Genomic DNA, 18,947 nt, shown 5'->3' with positions numbered 1-18,947 from the left:
CTTACATAAGGGTATAATTTTATTCTTTTGGAAATCAGCATTTTTCCTTTTATAGAGTTTTGTCCATATCAGATTATTGTAATGAATTCCTTCAACTTCTCCTTAGGCATTTTTTCCTGTACCTGCCAACAGTGAGGGCTGAGTTTTGTTTGTGCTTGGGACCCCATTCTCTCTCATTCCCAGTGCTGGGTTTTAGCCAGGCTCAAACAGAAAGCCAGCCATTCTGTGGCCACAGGTTCTCATCACTTGAGGGGTGAGATGCGTGGAGCAGAAAACTGTTTGTTATTTACTATTTTAATTTTTTAAAGCAAGAGTAACTGAACAAATTGCAAAGAATGAGAACACAATTAAATTGTGCTGAAGAGAAAAATCTATTCTTTAAACTTTTGGACTTGTATTTCATACAAGTAAATCATCTATAGGTTAAAATAATTATAAAACTTGGAATTTATCCAGTTGTGTAGTGGCTAATTACAAAATTGCTTTGCTTAATTATGTGGTATTTTATAGAAGGGCATTTTTAACCTTTGTCACTGGTGCCAAGTGGAAGGAGACACAGCCCTTCCTGATATGTCATAACTCTAATTACATTTAAAATTTATTTAGAAGCAATTCATTTTTAAAGACTTTCTCCAGTTTGTGTATTTTTTTTAAGCAGGTAAAATCTGCCAAAGTAAATTAGTTTGTGGTAACAAAAGCAAAACAAGAACAAGTGCTTGTTAATAATCTAGCTCACTACTCATGTTTCCTGAGGTCCAGCTCTGGCTAACAGACACAACAAGTTTACTCCCAAAGCATGAGGTAAGGCCTTATATGATCAAATGGGTAATTAGAGTAGATTGGAGGATGTAGGAGTACACCTTAAACATCAGAGATAAAGCACCATCTTTAAAAAGAAGATCAAAGTGGACACCAAGTCCGGAAGATCCTTTGCAAAAATTACCCTTCTGTATTATTGTTGGAAGTGACTTTCGCTGACATTCACTGAAGTCCATGCACGTACTCATGATAGATTAAACAGTTAAACCACTGCATTGATTCATCCGACATGATAATTGGATGACTTATGTGCAAAGCCACGTGAAACCCATTACTGTAGCTAGTGTCTTTTCTGATTCTTCTGTCTTTGAAATGCTACTACAAAAGGAATACTTTCAAAAGAAAAGTCATGATACCTTGTGTGTTTTGTCTGGGGTCAGGGTTATTTAAAATTAATAGACATAGAAAATGTATTAAAATTTCTAAAGGTTTTAAAATGTAAATTTAACCAAATTCGCACTGTTAACTAAATTTGAACATCTCTTGAGCACTTCATAAGTGAGGTACAGGGCTAGACAGAGTGGGTGGGGCCAAGAAGAATAAAATACAGTCTTTGTCCTTGAGAAGTCTTTGGTCCAATGTGAAAAGTAATATATGCACATCTATGATGTCATGAGGGCTGTAGGAGTCAGAGGCAAGATGCGAAGTGAGCAGGCAGGCAAGGGGAAGTGCTTTGTCCAGGGCATCAGGAAAGTCTTGTGGGGACAATTTGAGTCAGACCTTGATGGGGAAGTGTTAGGAGTACACAGATCATGGTAGAGCCTTCTCCATGGGCAATGCTGTAGACAATGGCTGGAGGGTGGAGTGCACTGATGTTTAAGGAACAGTAAGCATTTCAGTGTAGCTCTGCTGACTGATGCCTGAGGGTGGTCATTGCAAGTGTGGAGGAAAAGGGACAGGATAAAAAGGGACGTTCAAATGATCTGAAAATGGAGATCTGAGTTTATAGTCCTCCTACTCATTAACCATATGTTGTGGTTTCCTTGTGTCCTTTGTAATTGTGGAGGAGCCACAGAGCCTGGATGAGGGTGGCAGCAGGGGAATGAGAGACATTACCGTGGACTGAGATATTTTATTCATGTTTATTCATGTTTGTTTCCAAGGTACCTTCACAAGTTAATTTGAGGAATAAACCAATAGCAACTTGATGAATGGATGAATAATTGAATCCCATTTTGTAGAGCAGTCAATTTTGCCCCATTCTCCCCATATAGATGATCAATTATTTGAAGTTGGGACTCATTTACTTTTTCATTATGAAAGATGATATAAGACTAATATGCACAAATAACTTGGGACTATGTGTAGCAAGAATTCTTTGTACATGCAAATAGGGGAAGAGGACATTGTAGGTGAGGATCCTCCTGGCCACACCAAGCCCATGAACATAGGGACACATAGTCATTCTGAGATAGAGAAGGGAAATTTGCCTATGTAGTTCGCACTTCTCTCTCTTTTTTTTTTTTTTTAAATTTCAGCACAAGTTTCTCATTCATCAGCATGGCATTTTAAATAACAAAATAATTTGTTAAAATCTAGAGGATTATGTGAAATAAATACTACTTTACATAAGAAGCTCTAAGTTGAAATAAATGAATACTGTAAAACTTTATGCATGATTTTACTAAAGAAAAAGTATAACAATAAATCTGCTTGCTTTTCAATTTAAGTATAAAATCTATGTAAACAGAATATTATCTCTATGTTTGCTTCACTATTGAATTTGACTCTAATCCTTACAATTTTAGGAATTTTGCAATTAGTGAAACATTTCTTTTGCATTTTCTCTATTTTTCTAATGATTTGTTTTGCATCTGAACTAACTAGATTATTGGTAGACAATTTCATAGGAATCAGTAAATGTACCTGAAATTGTATGATACAGTTATCACATCAATTACAGGATCAAAATTGATTAATTGACTCAATAAATATTGATTGAATTTCTGCATGAAAAACTGCTAAGGTTGAGGGATTTGATGGTAGGTTTACCATGTGGTGATGAGTTATAATCTCTGTTCTCAAAACAGGGACAGCACCCAGGTGTCTTCCTTTCGAAATACTTCCAAATATTTTTGGCACATAGAACTTTTAAATTGGGAAATAGCAATTTTCCCTCCACCTTTAAGAAACTAATGTTTATATTTTTGTAACTTTATTAACTAATTGATTTTTAGTTCATGAAGTTGTGTATATTTATGGTATATAATTTTTAGAGTTTTGAACTGTATAAGATTTTAAAAAGCTAGTGCACTTGGGCCTCATTCCTTTGTAATCATAACCTCTACTCTACCACCAATGGCTCTACTCCCAACCTGTGTGTACTGATGGTCCTCTTCCCCACTTAATGCTGTATAATTGTTCAGACCTGGTAAATGCCACTCTTAGGATCATTGGTTACTATCCTCACCCTGTCTTTTATGACCTTGTCTAAATATGATCAGAGTCGGGGAACTTGGAAGGCTTCCATAGCCTTGGCAACTCATGACGACAGCCTAGGGTGGTTACTGGTGCCATAAACTAGAGTGTCAATTTGTTGGGTCAACAACAGGAGCCACTGTGCGCTTGCTCCTGATGTGGGATCTCTGTCCTTAATGTACTGTACATTTTGATTTAATGCTATAACTAGTACTCAAACAGTATGTTTCACTTTGTGTTTCTATGTGGGTGCAAACTGTTGAAATCTTTACTTAATGTATACTAAATTGATCTTCTGTATATAAAGAGAATTGAAAATGAATCTTAATGTGAATGGAAGGGGAGAGGGAGCGGGAGAGGGGAGGGTTGCGGGTGGGAGGGAAATTATGGGAAGGGGAAGCCATTGTAATCCATAGCTGTATACTGGAAATTTATATTCATTAAATAAAAGTTAAATAAAAAAAAGCTAATTAACATATTTATCTCTTTACCAAACTTACCTTTCTTGTAGTAAGGGTGTTAAAAATTTATTCTTTCAGCAAATTTGGAGTATACATTAATATTAAATATAGTCATGTGCAACAGAAGAAATAACTAAAACTTATTCCTCCAGTTAACAGAACTCCATACCTTTTGATGAACATCTTCCTTTCCCCCATCAGTCTGGTAAACTTTCTACTCTTTGATTCTGAAAGACAGGCTTTTTAGGATGCCACATACATATAAAAGAAATCATATAGAATCTCTCTTTCTGTGCCTGGCTTATTTCACATAGTGTTCTCTAGTTCCATCCATGTTATCAAAAATAGCAGAGTTCACTACTTAGTAAAGTCTGTAGAGTATCCCATTGTGTATCCCATTGTGTATTAGTCAGTTTTTAGTCTTTTGAGGAGCTTCCATGCTCTTTTCCATACTGGCTACATAAATTTAAATTTCAGTCAAAAGTGTCACCATCCTCACTGGCATTTGCTGTCATTCATCTTTTTGATATTAGCCCTTCTAACAGGTGTGATGTGATATCTCATTACAGTTTTTTGATTCGAATTTATTTGTCTGATGAGTAGACAGGTTGGGAATTTTTTCATATATCTTTTGGCCATTCATTTATCTTCTTTTCTATTACTTTTAAATTTTTTAATATATACAGAACAGATTTCATGAATTTCATAGGTGATTCCAAGAATACAGTACTTTCTTCCCTTTGTTTTCTTGCAATTTAGTTATTTGAGTTTCCTTATGTATTTTGATAATAACCTCTTATCAGATGTGATTTGTAAATATTTTTAAAAAATTCTTGGAAAAATGGAATAAAACAAATTTACTTTGGTATAAATAATTTTGAAATCTATGCATAGTTTTTTCAAAATATGATGTTTCTATGAACTTTTTAAAGAGCCCCTCACTTTTTCTCCCAATTTGTGGGCTATCTCTTCACTCTTTATTGTTTCCTTTGCTATGCAGTAAATGTTTGGCTGGTGCACATTCAAATTGTCTATTCTTGCTTTTGTCACCTATTCTTTTGGAGTATCATTCAAGAAATCACTACTGAAACCAATGTCATGGAGCTTTTATCCTATAATTTCTTCCAATAGTTTTATAGTTTCAGGTCTTACATTTAAGTCTTTTATCCATTTTAAGTTGATTTTTGTGTAAGGGACTAATGTGAATGTGAATATCCAGTTGTCCTAAAGCCTTAAAATTGGGAAGACTATTTACATTTTTATTTTAGAGTGTGCTTATAATAATGATTAAACCATTGTTTCAGCTATAACAAGACCAACAACAAAATTGTTATCAATTTTTTTCTTCCTAGGATTCCTAATTGTTTTTGTTATAGAGTTAAAATAACTTGTATAATGTTTCCATAATAAATACATATGATATATTTTCATAATATATCTTTCCACATTAAAATAATGTGTGCTGCACTGTATTTTCAATAGCCTAGAGTGTAATAAAATTCTAAGTGCATTCTTTGGCAAAGTAAATGTATGAATTACACAGGGCAATCCTCAAAACTTCTTTGTTCTATTGTACTACAACTCTGTAAGTGTTTTTCAGTATCACATATTTGATATTGCAACAGTTTAGTCAACTAGAGATTAGGTGTATGACTTAAATGTAACTCTGCAGTTAATGGAATGATTTGTTATTTTGTAGGTCATTGATGAAGAGAACAGATGCACATGAGCCTCTAAGTATTGCACTTTCTCTAGGTTGTCAAGGTCTAGGACCATAGAATCCTCATCCCATGGACATATTTTCAAAGCACATCTAGTCAGAGATTAATTTTATTCAATTATAATTTCATTTGTTTTCTTATTATTCTATAGTGACTTTTAAGTGAATTAGACAGGCATTACTCATCTCAGGAACAGAACAATGGTTCTGGGAAATGTGTATCAGGGTTCCCCAAACAAGAGTTATCTGATCAGATTAGCTTGGGCTAGACTGGGCTAGGTTGCATGTTAGCTTTCAAAATACATATTGACACATTAAAATATCCAGAAGGGCCCCAGTTAAAAAAAAAATTGAACTTAGCTTGCAGTTAATAAACTAACTTAATCATACAAGGAAAGTCTATTTTTCTTGGCATAACAGTTAGCACTACACTATTAAAAAACTTGAGTTTTTCTTTGATACCAGTTTGGGAAGTGCTACATTAGCTAATTCAGTCTGTGGCTAATACTGTAAAAAAGCTTAATCCAAAATTGAATATATTGATTTAGTTTCATGACTGTCTGAAAAAAAACAAGACAAAACAGATGTTAATGATGATCTGGCTACTCTGTTCTACTGGACTTTTTCTAAGTGCATTATGTTGTGACACCTCCATGCCCTTCTATGTATGGTTTTCTTTGTCTCTCGAAAACCATTATGATTAATTTACACATGCCGATGAGTCTTAGCTCAGTTAGGTGTCAGGACCCACCTGAACCCATCTAAATATCAGGAACTGTGAAGATTCTGAGATATACCTGTTTGCAAGGTAATGCTTTAGCCTGTCATAGTTCCAGGATGCTGGTTGAAGAGGTGACACTCCTGGGCAGGAGACAAAGGACTTTCCTACTCTCTGCCTAGCAAGCAGCATGTGCTTCGAGTACATGTGTGTTCCTCTTGTCCACCTGGGCCAACGCAGAGATGTCATGGATGCTGCTCATGTAGTTGAGGAACAATGAGTTTAGGAAACTTAGTCTTTTATAATGAATAGGCTGCAAGCAAACTTGCTTAAGTTTTGCCCTGCAGGGAAACATCTGTATTATATTAGACAGCAAACATTTCTACCCTCTGCCCCAGAAGAAGACACCATGATATACTCCATCTGTTCCCTGTACAAATATCCTTGATCAGAAAGGGTTGACCACATCTCTGCTCAGAAGACATGCAAAATGGGAAAGACTTAGGGCTAAAATCTAGTTGCTGACTAGGTGTTGTCCTTTGAGTTACCATATCCACCTGTCTGTTCTATGATTATTGATCTTTCTGAAATGGTCCAAGTCTTGGTTTTCTCAATGGGATGTACCTTTCTTTCTGTATTTATTCCACCCACCTGAATATCACAGAGTCGGTATTTGGTAGTTTTGGGGATACAAATTGTTGTCTTCTAACATATTTTGAATCAGTGTTCAAGTTTATTGCCAGTTGCCCTAGGAGAAGGAACAGAGGAAAGGAATATGCAGGCTTTCACTAAAAGCCTCAAATGGCTTCAGTTACTGAGGGAGAAAATTTTCCTTTAATATATTACCACCTGTGCTGCAATAATATTAATGGAGGTTGCAGGACTTAACAACCTGGAACTGTTAAGACAGGGAAGGCCCATAGCCACTGGAGAGCTGGAAGCCAAATAGAAAAAGTGTTGGAGAAAGTGGTGACAACAGCAACTGTGTGAGGGACAGAACGAGCCTGGCAGGCAGCCATAATATCAGACAACATGCCGGAAGCCTTCGGGCCACGAGTCTCCTGTTTAGGGGTTTTCTGGCCACAAAAAATGGGAAAAGGAAAAAGGTACAGCATTTGGGAAGAAATAGATAGCTTGTCTGTTGAGAGAACACCAAGTAAATAAATATATAAACATTTAAAAATTTTTATATTTATTTATTGAGAGGCAGATAGATAGATAGAAAGTGGGTGGGGGGATCTTTCATCCACTCCTCAAATGCCAGCATGGGTCAGGTCAAAGCTGGGAGTTGGAATCTTAGTCTAGATCTCCCACCAGTATGGCAGGAACACAGTCACTTGAGCCATAACTGCTGCCTCCCATGGTCTGCATTAATAGGAAGCTGGAGTCAGGAGCTTGAGTAGGATATCAAACCCAGGCACTCTGATACGGGACATGGCCGTTTCAACCACATCTTAACTGCTACAGATATATACCCCCTATAGATATAAACTTTGAAGGAAAAGTTGGAGTGTTGGGAAAAGAGCCCCTAATCAGGCTTCTCAAAGGGTAGTTCACAGTTCAGCAATGGACTGTCTTGGGGCCATGCAGAGATGGTACAGAAATGGGGAACTCGTGTTTAGAAACTTCCACAGCAATTTGACAGCAATATGCCCATTACATCTAACAATTGAAGCCTTTGGCCGTTACATTGTATGTGCTTGCTTTTGTATTAAAACTTTCCAATAATTAGATTTTTTATGGTATTTTACAAAATTATGTTTTTTTTTTTTTTTTTTTTTTTTTTTTTACTAAGTTTTGATCAGGAAACTACTTGGTCTTCAGTTCAAATAGTTTGAGAAGACAGCTGTAGGTGAGGGGATTTCAGAAGGGGGTGGTAATAGTGTACTAGGCTTTTCTGTTTACCCTAATTTCTTGGCCAGAGGTGGGTGATTGAATAGAAGAGGTGATGCTAGAGACTCTAAGCTAGAATGATGATGCCCCTTGTACCCAAAAAGGATGGAAAGAGCCTGGACTGAGGTAGCAAGCAAGCGAGATGGAGAGAAAAGGAAGGGTTAGAAGGCCAGTAACAGCTAACTTATCAAAGCACCTTTTGGGTACCAGGCATAGTCTAAGTGCCTTCCATACATCTCACTAAGTTCTTCAACAACTCAGCAAGGTAGTACCATTTTTATGGTCACACAGCTAGTACGTGGTAGGGGTGAAACTTGAATCCAAGCAGTACAGCTCTTAAGCATGGAGTTATATTCCTAGGCAAAAATCATTGTGACTTCATGATGAATTATCTGAGTGAAAGGAAAACAACATTAAAGAGGAACCTCAGGTTTGTGTCCTGTCTCACCTGGTTGTTGGTGCTGACAGTTTCAACACTGCAGACAGAGGAAGAAGTACATAGACTTTGGCAAGAGGCCCAAAAGGTGATGAGCTTATCCACAGATACTTAACGTTTGCTGAATCAAATAGAAGAAATGGAATTAACTGAATTTGATTATTACAAAGCCCTTTAAAAATAAAAGGACTATGACATGATAGGCAGTTTGCCAAGGGCTTTAACATAATTCTTTACCACAATGCATTAGGCTGGCAGGTTGCATATGGATGGATAAGTGAAAAGGAAAATTTGGAAATGACCACATTGTTTCCACCAGTCTGGATGATTGGGAGCATATCAAGAAAAATTTTTTTTAAAAGGGAATAGATTTTCCTAGGGAAGTGGTAGAGAATATAAAAAATTCACTGAATGCCTGTTTGTTAATTGCTGAAAGTACATTATCTTGTTTAAATCCCCAAAACTCCATGAAATATTTATTATTACTTTATCATAATTAGAAGGAAGTCATCCTCAGAGATGTTAAGTAACTTGACCAGAATCTCACAATAAGTAGAATTGAAACTCACAATAGGTAGAAACCTAGTTTTCTAGATCCACTATGGCACACTGTCTATTATGATAAATATCATCATCCACGGAAACTTGGGGTTTGGTAGGACACTGCATAGAGATGTTTAGCAGGCAGTTGGAAGTAGGGTAGGAGATCAGAGTTTGAAATAAAGTCCTTGGAGTGTGGGGGGCTGATTGCATGATGACCTCAACATTCATGCAATTTGATGGGGGAGTTTGTACCTTGACTCTGGCTTGGCCAATGGGGTAGTACAAAATGTGAGTGAGCAGGGCTTGAGCATTCAGAACATGGGCACTAGATTCAGTCTTTTTGCTCTGGGGACCCTGAGCAGCCTTGGGAACAAGACCAGCCTAGCTACTGGATAACCGATCCATGACCTGGTTGCCTCTGTGGTTCCAGCTTTAGCTAGCTAAGTCCCAGAAGTGAGGCACCCAGTGGGACTGACAGCTGACTGCAAGCATGAATAAGCTCAGCCCAGTATTCCAGAAGAACTGCTCTGCTGGTCCCATACAAACTTCCTGACCCATAGAATTCAGTTAGACAAGTAGATGGTTGATGTTCTAAGCCTTCATAATGTGGGTGATTTGTCATGCATGCAGCAACAAATCACCAGTGCAGAAAGCCACTGCATAAATGGGACAGTTGTAGACTGCAAAACTGACAATGAGGGAAATCAACAGAGAGAAGTATTGAGATTTGAATAATTTATTGTTTCTTTTATATAATTTCACTTATTTTAAAACAACTTCAAACTCACACAAAATTGCAAGAACCGTTCAAAGAAAACTAGTTATTTTCCTCCTCATCTTTTTACTTCTTCCTCCTCTCCTCTTTTTTCTTCCTGAATCATTTAGTGCTCATAATTCCCAAGTATGACCTTCAAAGTCAGAAGATTAACATCAATCCATTACTGTCATCTAATCATCAGAACCTACTGAAATGTGCCAGTTGTTCTAACAATGCCTGTTGGAAAACAATGACCTAGTTCAGATTCATATTTTTTTTTTAAGATCTTTATTTGTTTGAGAGGTAGAGTTGAAGACAGAGAGAGGGAGAGACAGAAAGGTCTTCATCCACTGGCTCACTCTCCAAATGGCTGCAATAGCCAGAGCTGGGCTGATCTGAAGCCAGGTGCCAGAAACTTCTTCCCAGTCTCTCACATGGGTGCAGGGGCCCAAGAACTTGGCCTATCCTCTACTGCTTTCCCAGGCTATTAGCAGCGAGCTGGATCCGAAGAGGCACAACCAAGACAGGACTGGCGCCCATATGGATACCAGTGCCACAGGAGGAGGATAACCTATTATGTCAGTGCTGGCCCCTGTTTCTTGAAATCACAAAACCCACTCCAACCTCAGGGCCTTTGCATTCCCCTCTGCCTGGATGCCCCCTCTCTGCAGCCTTCACAAGGTTGGCTTTTTCTGGTCAATTAGGTCTTAACAGTCCCCACAGGCTATGCTCCTTGTAAGGCCTGTACTGATAAAATGATTGTCTCTCTCTCTCTCTTTTTAAATAAAGATATATTTATTTGAAAATCAGAGTTGGAGAGAGAGAGAGAGAGAGAGAGAGAGAATCTTCCATCTGTTGTTTCACTCTTCAAACGGCCACATTAGCTGGGTCTGGGCCAGGCCAAAGCCAGGAGTCAGTAGATTCATCCAAGTATCCCGTGTGGGTGGCAGATCCCTAAGCACCTGAGCCATCCTTCATTACTGTCCCAGGCCATTAGCAGGGAGCTGGATCAGAAGAGGAACAGCTGGGACATGAACTAGCACCCATATGGGATGCTGGCACTACAGATGTTGACCTAGCCTGCCACACCACAGCGCCGGCCCCAGATTCATATCTTCCGGTTGTCTTGCTCTTGTTTCTGTACTTCATTGTGGAAACATTTTTAAAAGGATTTATTTATTCATTTGAAAGTAGAGGGAGAGAGAGAGAGAGAGAGAATCGTCCATCCACTGGTTCACTCCCTACATGGCTGTAGCAATCAGAACTGGTCCAGACTGAAGCCTGAAATTCCTTCTAGATCTGCATGGGTGGCAGGGACCCACGCAATTGAACTATAATCCGCTGCTTTCTCAGGCACATGAAGAGCTGGTTCACAAGTGGATCAGCCAGGACTCAAGCAGCACTCCAGTGTGGTGTGCTGGGGTAACACCTGGAAGCTTAACCAATTATACCCCAAGGCTTGCTCCTGTGCAATCATGTTTGAGCCTTTTAAGGTTGGCCCCTTGGAAACATTTTCGAGCCTTTCATACCCCTGACTCTTGAAGAATGGAGACAATTACTTGTAGTATATTTGTCAATGTGTGCTTGTCCCATGTTTTCTTATAATTAGATTCAGGCTATTCAATGTTGAGGAGGATATCATGGAAGTGTTGCTGTCTTCCTTTTATCCTATCGAGTGGTGAATGATTAATATTGTTCAAACACTAGTACGCATGTTAATTAGTTGATTAGTGTTGTTACCTTCTACACTGCAATTATTTTGTCATTTGTAAAGAATAAAGTATTTTCTGGTGAGAACTTTGAAATAATGGAAGCAACCCATTTCTTATATATATATATATTTCTTATATATATATTTCTTATATATATATTCTTATATATATATTTATTTCAGTTGAATTCATGTTTTTCTTTCTGTCTAATGGGTTGCAATGCATTATTATCATTATTCATTTTGATGCTGAAATTGTCACTAATTTGGCTGGTAAGAGTTCCTTCAAGCTGGCTTATCTTCTTTGAAATGACTCCTTTCTTTGAAAACGTCATTGCTGTCAAAATTTCCCATCCTTCATCATAGAATCAGCAATTTCTTTGAGGATCCTTTAGTGGAGAATGGTATCTAGAAGACAGGACATGGGTACTGCTTGTGCTCATTGCTCCTGGAATGTTACACCTTATAGGCTTTCTCAATAGATAGCACCTGGCACTAACGCGCACACACACACACACACATACATACATACATATACAAGCACATATAAATACCAACATAATATATATCCAGGTGTGAAAAACATGTTAATAGCAGCACCCCAATTCCAATCCAGTGTCAATTTTACAGTGTTTAGTTTTCTCCCTTTGCCCATTTGTATCCCTCTTCTCAGTGAGAAACATGGCTCCCCTCACCCTTCATGTCTTCGTGTATCTGATCCTCCTGTGTACAGAGATCTGTCACTGCTACAGTTTCCTGATTCCTGTGGACAGCCTCCTCCCCATACCCAGTCCCACATCTGTGCCAACTCACCCATGCCCTCACTTCATATTTGTGACCCATATTAGGCCACTGTGGTTCCCTCTCCTCTGGCTCTGTCCCTTTCACCTCCTGCTAAGGGCACAGGACTAAAATGGTGTGAAAGGGAAGAAGAGGATCTAGATTGGTTAAAAGCTGCAAAGACGGGAAGAAAACTCATGAAAAACAGCAGAGCTATTGTCCTCTGCAGGAGAGTTCACATGGGAATTTGATGAGACTAATCAGTAACAACATCTTGAAAATAGTAGTATCCCAAACAAATGCAAACAGAGCCACACCACAGACTGTTTATCAGAAAGGAACTAGAGTATTTCCTAGGGCTCAATTAAAGGGAAAAACTGATCTGAGGGTTAGTAGCTGCAGGCCATCCCCTGGCTACTCTCCACCAGGTCAAGGGTCCAGGGAAAGGTGCTGTTCTAGTGACCTCACAGAACCCCCACTTTGGATCTGGGCTCTTTCCCCTTTCTCCCTCCACCCCAATAAACACAGATTAAAAAGAACTCTGGCATGCCAGTGATGAGCTGAAAGTTAGACTATTTTGCCAGGTGTTTTTAGAAGATAAACACTCTTCGGATTTCAGGAAACAGTGATATATTCTCTCTCTCTCTTTTGTAAATGCCTCTCTCTCTCTCTTTCTCTCTCTCTCTTGTAAATGCCTCTCTCTCTCTCTCTCTCTCTCTTTTGTAAATGCTATTGAAGTAAATCATTTCCAGAACGGAGGTAGGGGAATGGTATTGATCAGGGAAGTGGGAATTATTTTTCTCTTCAAGTTTCTTGGGAGGTTATCATCTCTTTGGCTTTTGTCCCACGCCTTCCTTACCTGAATGGCTGGTGCCTTATCACTTCCACTGGTATAATTCGCCAGTATTTTCAGGTGCCTCATAAAACTCTTCTGGGCTGATGACACCCCCTATGAATACACGGCACTTTTATTACTATTTAGTAATGTTTTCGAGGATTGGGTTAAGTATTGGAAGTGATCCTACAGTCTCCTAATCTGATCAAAGAACAAAAGCAAGTGTAGGGAGAACCTGCTGGAAACAAGAGATGGCTTCTGTGATTCTTTGTGCTCATTCAAGAATTACCAGTGGATTTCAGGAAGCTTCATGGAACTTCATTACCAGGAGGTAGCTGTGTGTGCTAAAAAAAAGAACAACTGGGTGATGGGGCTGGGAGGGGCAGAATGGGGGGCCCGAGAGAGAGGCAAAAGTGTGTTGGTTTGGCTTTTACCAATAGAGTTTGCTTAATAATATTTTACTATACTTGTTAGGTTCTTATTGCTCTCAAACTTCCATATTCATTTTATTCTCCTTATCTCACCTTCAATTAAGAAAAAGCAGGAGAGTTAGAGATAATTAATTTTCAGTTAATGTCTACATCTTGAAACATATCCCACTTTTCTCCAGATATCTAATGATTAGGCTTCAGTAATTACATTTGGAGATTCCTGCAGCAGAGATGGGAGTCAGCTGTGTATTTGGTCACAGGTTGTGTGCATCATTGTGGAGTCTTTCTCCATATGTTCTAACTGCAGGCTCTCTCCTCTAACAGTAACTCACAGAAAAACAATGGCTGCTCCAACAAAAGTGTTAATGATATTTCACCTTCCTCTGGGACCCTTAGAATGTGCTGAATCTCTTCCTAGGTCTAAGCAAATCATATTAACATGAAGTAAATGCAGAGTATGCTACACCTGATGGTAGCCACTCAGTCTGGTTGTGGTCGATGCCAGTGCTGTAGCTCCTTCCAGAAGCCATGAGGGGCATTCGTAGCTTAACTTCTTTCCATCAAATCTGGACAGGATCAAAGGAGGGGTGTCCCTATTAAGATGGCCCAGTGAATATAATTCAACTTGTAGTTATTGATGATTGAATCTATAGGAATATTTTCCCCCTTTTTTTCATTAAAATTGGGAATGGCCGTGGGTGAATTAAGCCGCTCAGAGAGCCTGTAGGAATTCATTGATAAGTGCAACTTTGTAGGTAAATTCTCTTTTCCCTGCCAGCAGGCAGGTGTTGGTTGGAAACTACTGGACAAAGTGGGAGCTGTATCTTTCCAAAAAGCTTTGAGCATAAATAAAATATAATTTCCTTTGTTCTTCCTCCCTGTTATTACCTAATGTAGAGCAATGGTTCTCAAACCTTAATGTGTATGTTTTACCTGGGGATCTTGTTAAACTATGCCTTCTTATTCTAATAAACCTGTGATGAGGCCTGAGGTTCTATATTTCTAACCAGCTCCTAGTTGATGCTAATACCATGGACCACATTTGAGGGAGAAAAAGCCAGGGCAGGCATTCTCAAAATATGGTTGCTAGGCAGCATCAATGGCATCACCTAATAACTTGTTAGAAGTTCAAATACCAGGGACTGAGGCTGGGATCTCTTTGATAGTTAGAATAACCTCTCAAATACATCATTTCCTTATCCTTAGATCTTATAAATATATTACATGAAACAGTACTTTTCTGGTAACTAAAGTTTATGGACTTTTAAGATAGGAAGATTATTCCTATTTGGTGGGCCCCATTTAATCACAGTAAATCCATAGAAGTGGAGAACGTTCTCTGGGTGGAGTCAGAGATGTAGCAATAGGAAAAGTCAAGGAGCTCCCAAGTGTGAGAGGAAACAGGCTTGATGGAAATAGCTTTATGGAAAACAAGAGTCGGAATGTGGCAGCCTCTAGGAGTAAAGACTAGCCATTGACAAACAGCAAGGAAATGGGGACCTAAGCCTTATACTCCCAAGGAACTGAATTGAGGCAGCAATCTACATGAGTTCAGAGGCAGATTCCTCCTAAAATCCCTCAGAAAGCACATGGCCCCACTGACACCTTAATTTCAGCCTTGAGAGTGTCTAAGCCAACGACCCAGTAGAGATGTGCTGTTCTGAGCCTTCTGACATGTAGAACTGTTGGACAAACATGCTGTGTTTCTTTAAGCCACTATATCTGCAGTGATTAGTTGCAATAGCAATAGGAAACTAATAGACTGACTGGACCAGAAAATCTGTGCACAGAGCCCAGCAATGTGTTCTAATAAGCTCTGCACGTTGTTGTGACACATGATGTATAAAGAGCTTGCTTTGGAGTTCGACATAAAGAGTCTGACACTTACTAGCTGTTACAGCACTGACAAGTCTTGCTAACATTTTTAGTTTTTCTCATTTGCAAAATGGGATTAGTAAAAGACTGATGTGAGCTTTTGATTAGAATCTGGTAGAATATTTAACATTTGTAGTGTAGGTCCTCAAATGTTACCTTCTTTTCTTTTCATAACTTACTTTCATGGAAACACAGTAAATACTAACAACTTTGATGATTCTCATGTAAGCTTTCTGAGATTTAGTGCTTACAACTTGACCTTGGTCGTCATTGAGTAAATACATCCTGGGAAAGACAAACAGAATTGCAGGAATGAGAGAAAGGTCTAATTTATGAGCAATTGCCCTGCTCGGCTTAATTGCTACTCTTCAAAACGAGAACAATGACTATACATCCTTTGTTTTCAGGAAAAATTCAACACTGGATATAGAACATTTTGTTCTGACTGTGACCTTTTAATCATTGCAAGAGTATAGTTTGGTTCTTGACATTGTGTGGTCTTGGCAGTGGGACCACAAAAGCTATGTTGCATCTACAATGTGCACCTTTTTGAGAATGCAATGTACTAATTCTAATTCGCTTGTCTACTGGAGTGCTTTAATACTCATTAATTTTTAAAATTTCAAGTGTATTTTCTTTCAATTGTGTCCACCAGTGAGCTGAAAATGTTTACTAATTCTTTCCTCTTATCCACTCTGCATGGTGAGCTGCTTCCTCTGAAGATTATATATTCTTCTCCTCAGTGATCCCTAGAGCCATTCCTTTCTGACCATCAATCACTGTGTGATGAAATTTGTTGATCGGGTTTATTTTGCAAATGATGCAGTTTGCAAAGTCCCAGGTTCATAGTCATTTCCATTGCTGTCTAGACGAGACTAAAACTCACCATCAATCAACACTTCCAGATTAATTTTTCCCTCTCTGAAATAAAAAAAAAAGTGAATTAAGAGTTAAATTAGGTTTCCTGGCTTATGTATTTATTAATCAATCAACCTTCCACATAATACTAAATTAATGTTTATGGAACAATATCCGCATACTGAGTTCTGTGTCTGCCAGCTTGAAAATAGTGCTGTGCCGAAGCAAGATTCTATCTGCTGTGAACATTTTTATAATGAGCTGTAGCCCCAGAAACACTGAAATCCATTTAAGTGACCTGAGTAATCTCTCAGAGAAAATTAAATGGGTGAAAGATCATGAGTAAGAAGTAAATATATATTTAAATAGCATCAACATGACATCTCTTCTTCACTGTGTCATTTTTTCTTTTACTAACATAAAACCACTTCTGGGTTATTTGGAAAGGGTTTGGAGAGCGAGTTCTAGAACTTGCATTCGTCCCTTAAATATGCACAGAGTCTACAAACCCTGTGTCCAGATGACATTTTTTATTATTTGTCTTAAATCTCTTTCGTGCCCAGAGAATGATGTTGAATATCCTTTTATGTCTAACAAGATTTGCTTTTCTCTGACAATGGGGGTACAGAGTGCGTTTAGTTAGCTAAGGTGTAGTCAGCATTGATATCACTTGGGAGCTTGTTGGAAGGCTAAATCTCAGATCCTATGTCTTCTGAACGAGAATCTGTATTTTAACAAAGTCCTGGATAATTTGTGTGTACCATAAACTGTGAGAACTACTGGGGTTAAAAAAATGCCTGGGAGGTGAAGATGTGGGGCCCATGGGGAGAGTCAAGAATGGAGGTGGTGGAGATCGGCACTGGACAGCAATGTGCGCCTCCCTAGCCTGCTTGTCCACAAGCACAGGGGGTGGAGACACATTGCTTATTTGCTTTTGTCTTTTATCCTGGTGTTCAGTAGAGTGCATGAGTCAAGCACATGAGTAGATTTGAGGGTATCTTTTATACTGGTGCACTGACAATTTATGTGATTTGCATTCCATTCCCTAAGTGGTACCTTCAGATTTTTAGTTGTGACCTTCAAAGAGAAGCAGTGCAGGGTCGTGGAAAACCTGAGGATTTGATCGCTACCAGAGCTAGACTGACTCTAACTCTGATAATAGAATATGTATTGATTCTGATGACAGTCTCCTTATATGTAAAACAGGTAGCTCAGCCGCATCCATCCCAGATGACTGCATGAAATGATGCAAGAAGCTCCAAGTTCAATGATCAGTACAAACGAGGTATTTTCAGAAGTGTGTAATTGCTTCTTCTTTCATACTGACCACTCATCCAACCATGTACCCAGACTGTTCCTATTTCCACTTAGATATAAATACATGTTTGTGTCTATGCATCTGCCTACCAACCAACCTGCCTGCATATGTTATCTATTTAACTTTTTTCTTCCTTCTGCCTATACTTTCCTTCTGTCTTCCCATATCAGTAATAATTTTCTGTCTTTTCATTAAGCGTGCCACTATCACTATTTCTACTCCCCTTTGCATGCTGGCAAATGAAGACATTGAGGCAAGTCAAGGCACTTGGGAAAAGGTGTTCCAAACAGCTGAGTCTGCAAGGTATTGAGAAATACATTATTATGTTGTTTGTATGGTGTCTAGCCTCATGGATCGGTAATTTACTTCCTCCTAGAAGATGGCTAGCCCTCTCAGAGCCCATTTTACCCCTTTCAACATGTTCTTGGGAATCCTCTGGCCAAATAAGATGGGCATTGGCCTAAATTATATGAGGTCTTTCTTGCATTTTTCTTCCCCAGCCTGATTCCTGGTCTCCTGATACTTCTGTCATAGTGTTAGGGAGCAGGGTGAGCCTCAGATTGGGCTTTTGTTGGAATTTAGGTTCTTAACACACCCATAAAAATACTGGATTCTTGGTTCCCTCTTTTCTACTCTGGGTACTTTATCGAAGAGTGAGGAGAACACATTCCATGAGCTTAGGTTTGCACAGGGATGACTCTTGAGCCAGCGTGTCTTCAGATAATTGGTACCGCGGATACTGGCGTTGAGAGAATGAAATTCTGATGCTGAGACTGATCCTGCATATGAACTGGAATTATTCCCTGCTGGGCCAAATTGCTCATTTATCTTGTACGTGACAAAAAATCGGCTCTAGCATATGGTTTCACCTTTTATAGGGAAGAAAAGTCATTTTAATTGCTAGTTAAGACTGCTGGGTTACTTTAATGTGCAGGCTTTTTATTAACTGTGATCTATTTCATTTAAAGCAGCAATAAATGAGATTTGGTGTTAGCCTTCCAATTATTAAATTTCACAGGCACTGTTAAGAGACTTGAGGTCACCCTTCTGAGACTCTGAACTGTTTAAATATAAGGGCTTAACATACTTGAAATGTAGGCAGAAGGGTCACACATAGTAGGTCTTCATAAATGTTTGAAAAGCTGAAAAGGTGTTACGTGCCTTAGCCTATCTAGATTTCCCTTTGATTATCTTGTTCACAGCGATGCATTGTAAGATGAACTTTTCCTTCATTAAGTCTCTCAAACTGAAACATATGTGGCAGCAGTTGCTTAAAATACCTACTTCAGGTACTGAAACTGTGTATTTGCTTAGATTTAGTCCAGCCTAGTCCCTTATTCTACTCTTACCTGAGTGAAGTCAGGCGAAGCAGTG

Source organism: Lepus europaeus, chromosome 6 (assembly GCF_033115175.1).
Source record: "Lepus europaeus isolate LE1 chromosome 6, mLepTim1.pri, whole genome shotgun sequence".
In the NCBI taxonomy this organism is placed as follows: domain Eukaryota; kingdom Metazoa; phylum Chordata; class Mammalia; order Lagomorpha; family Leporidae; genus Lepus; species Lepus europaeus.
This window is presented reverse-complemented; position numbering follows the sequence as displayed.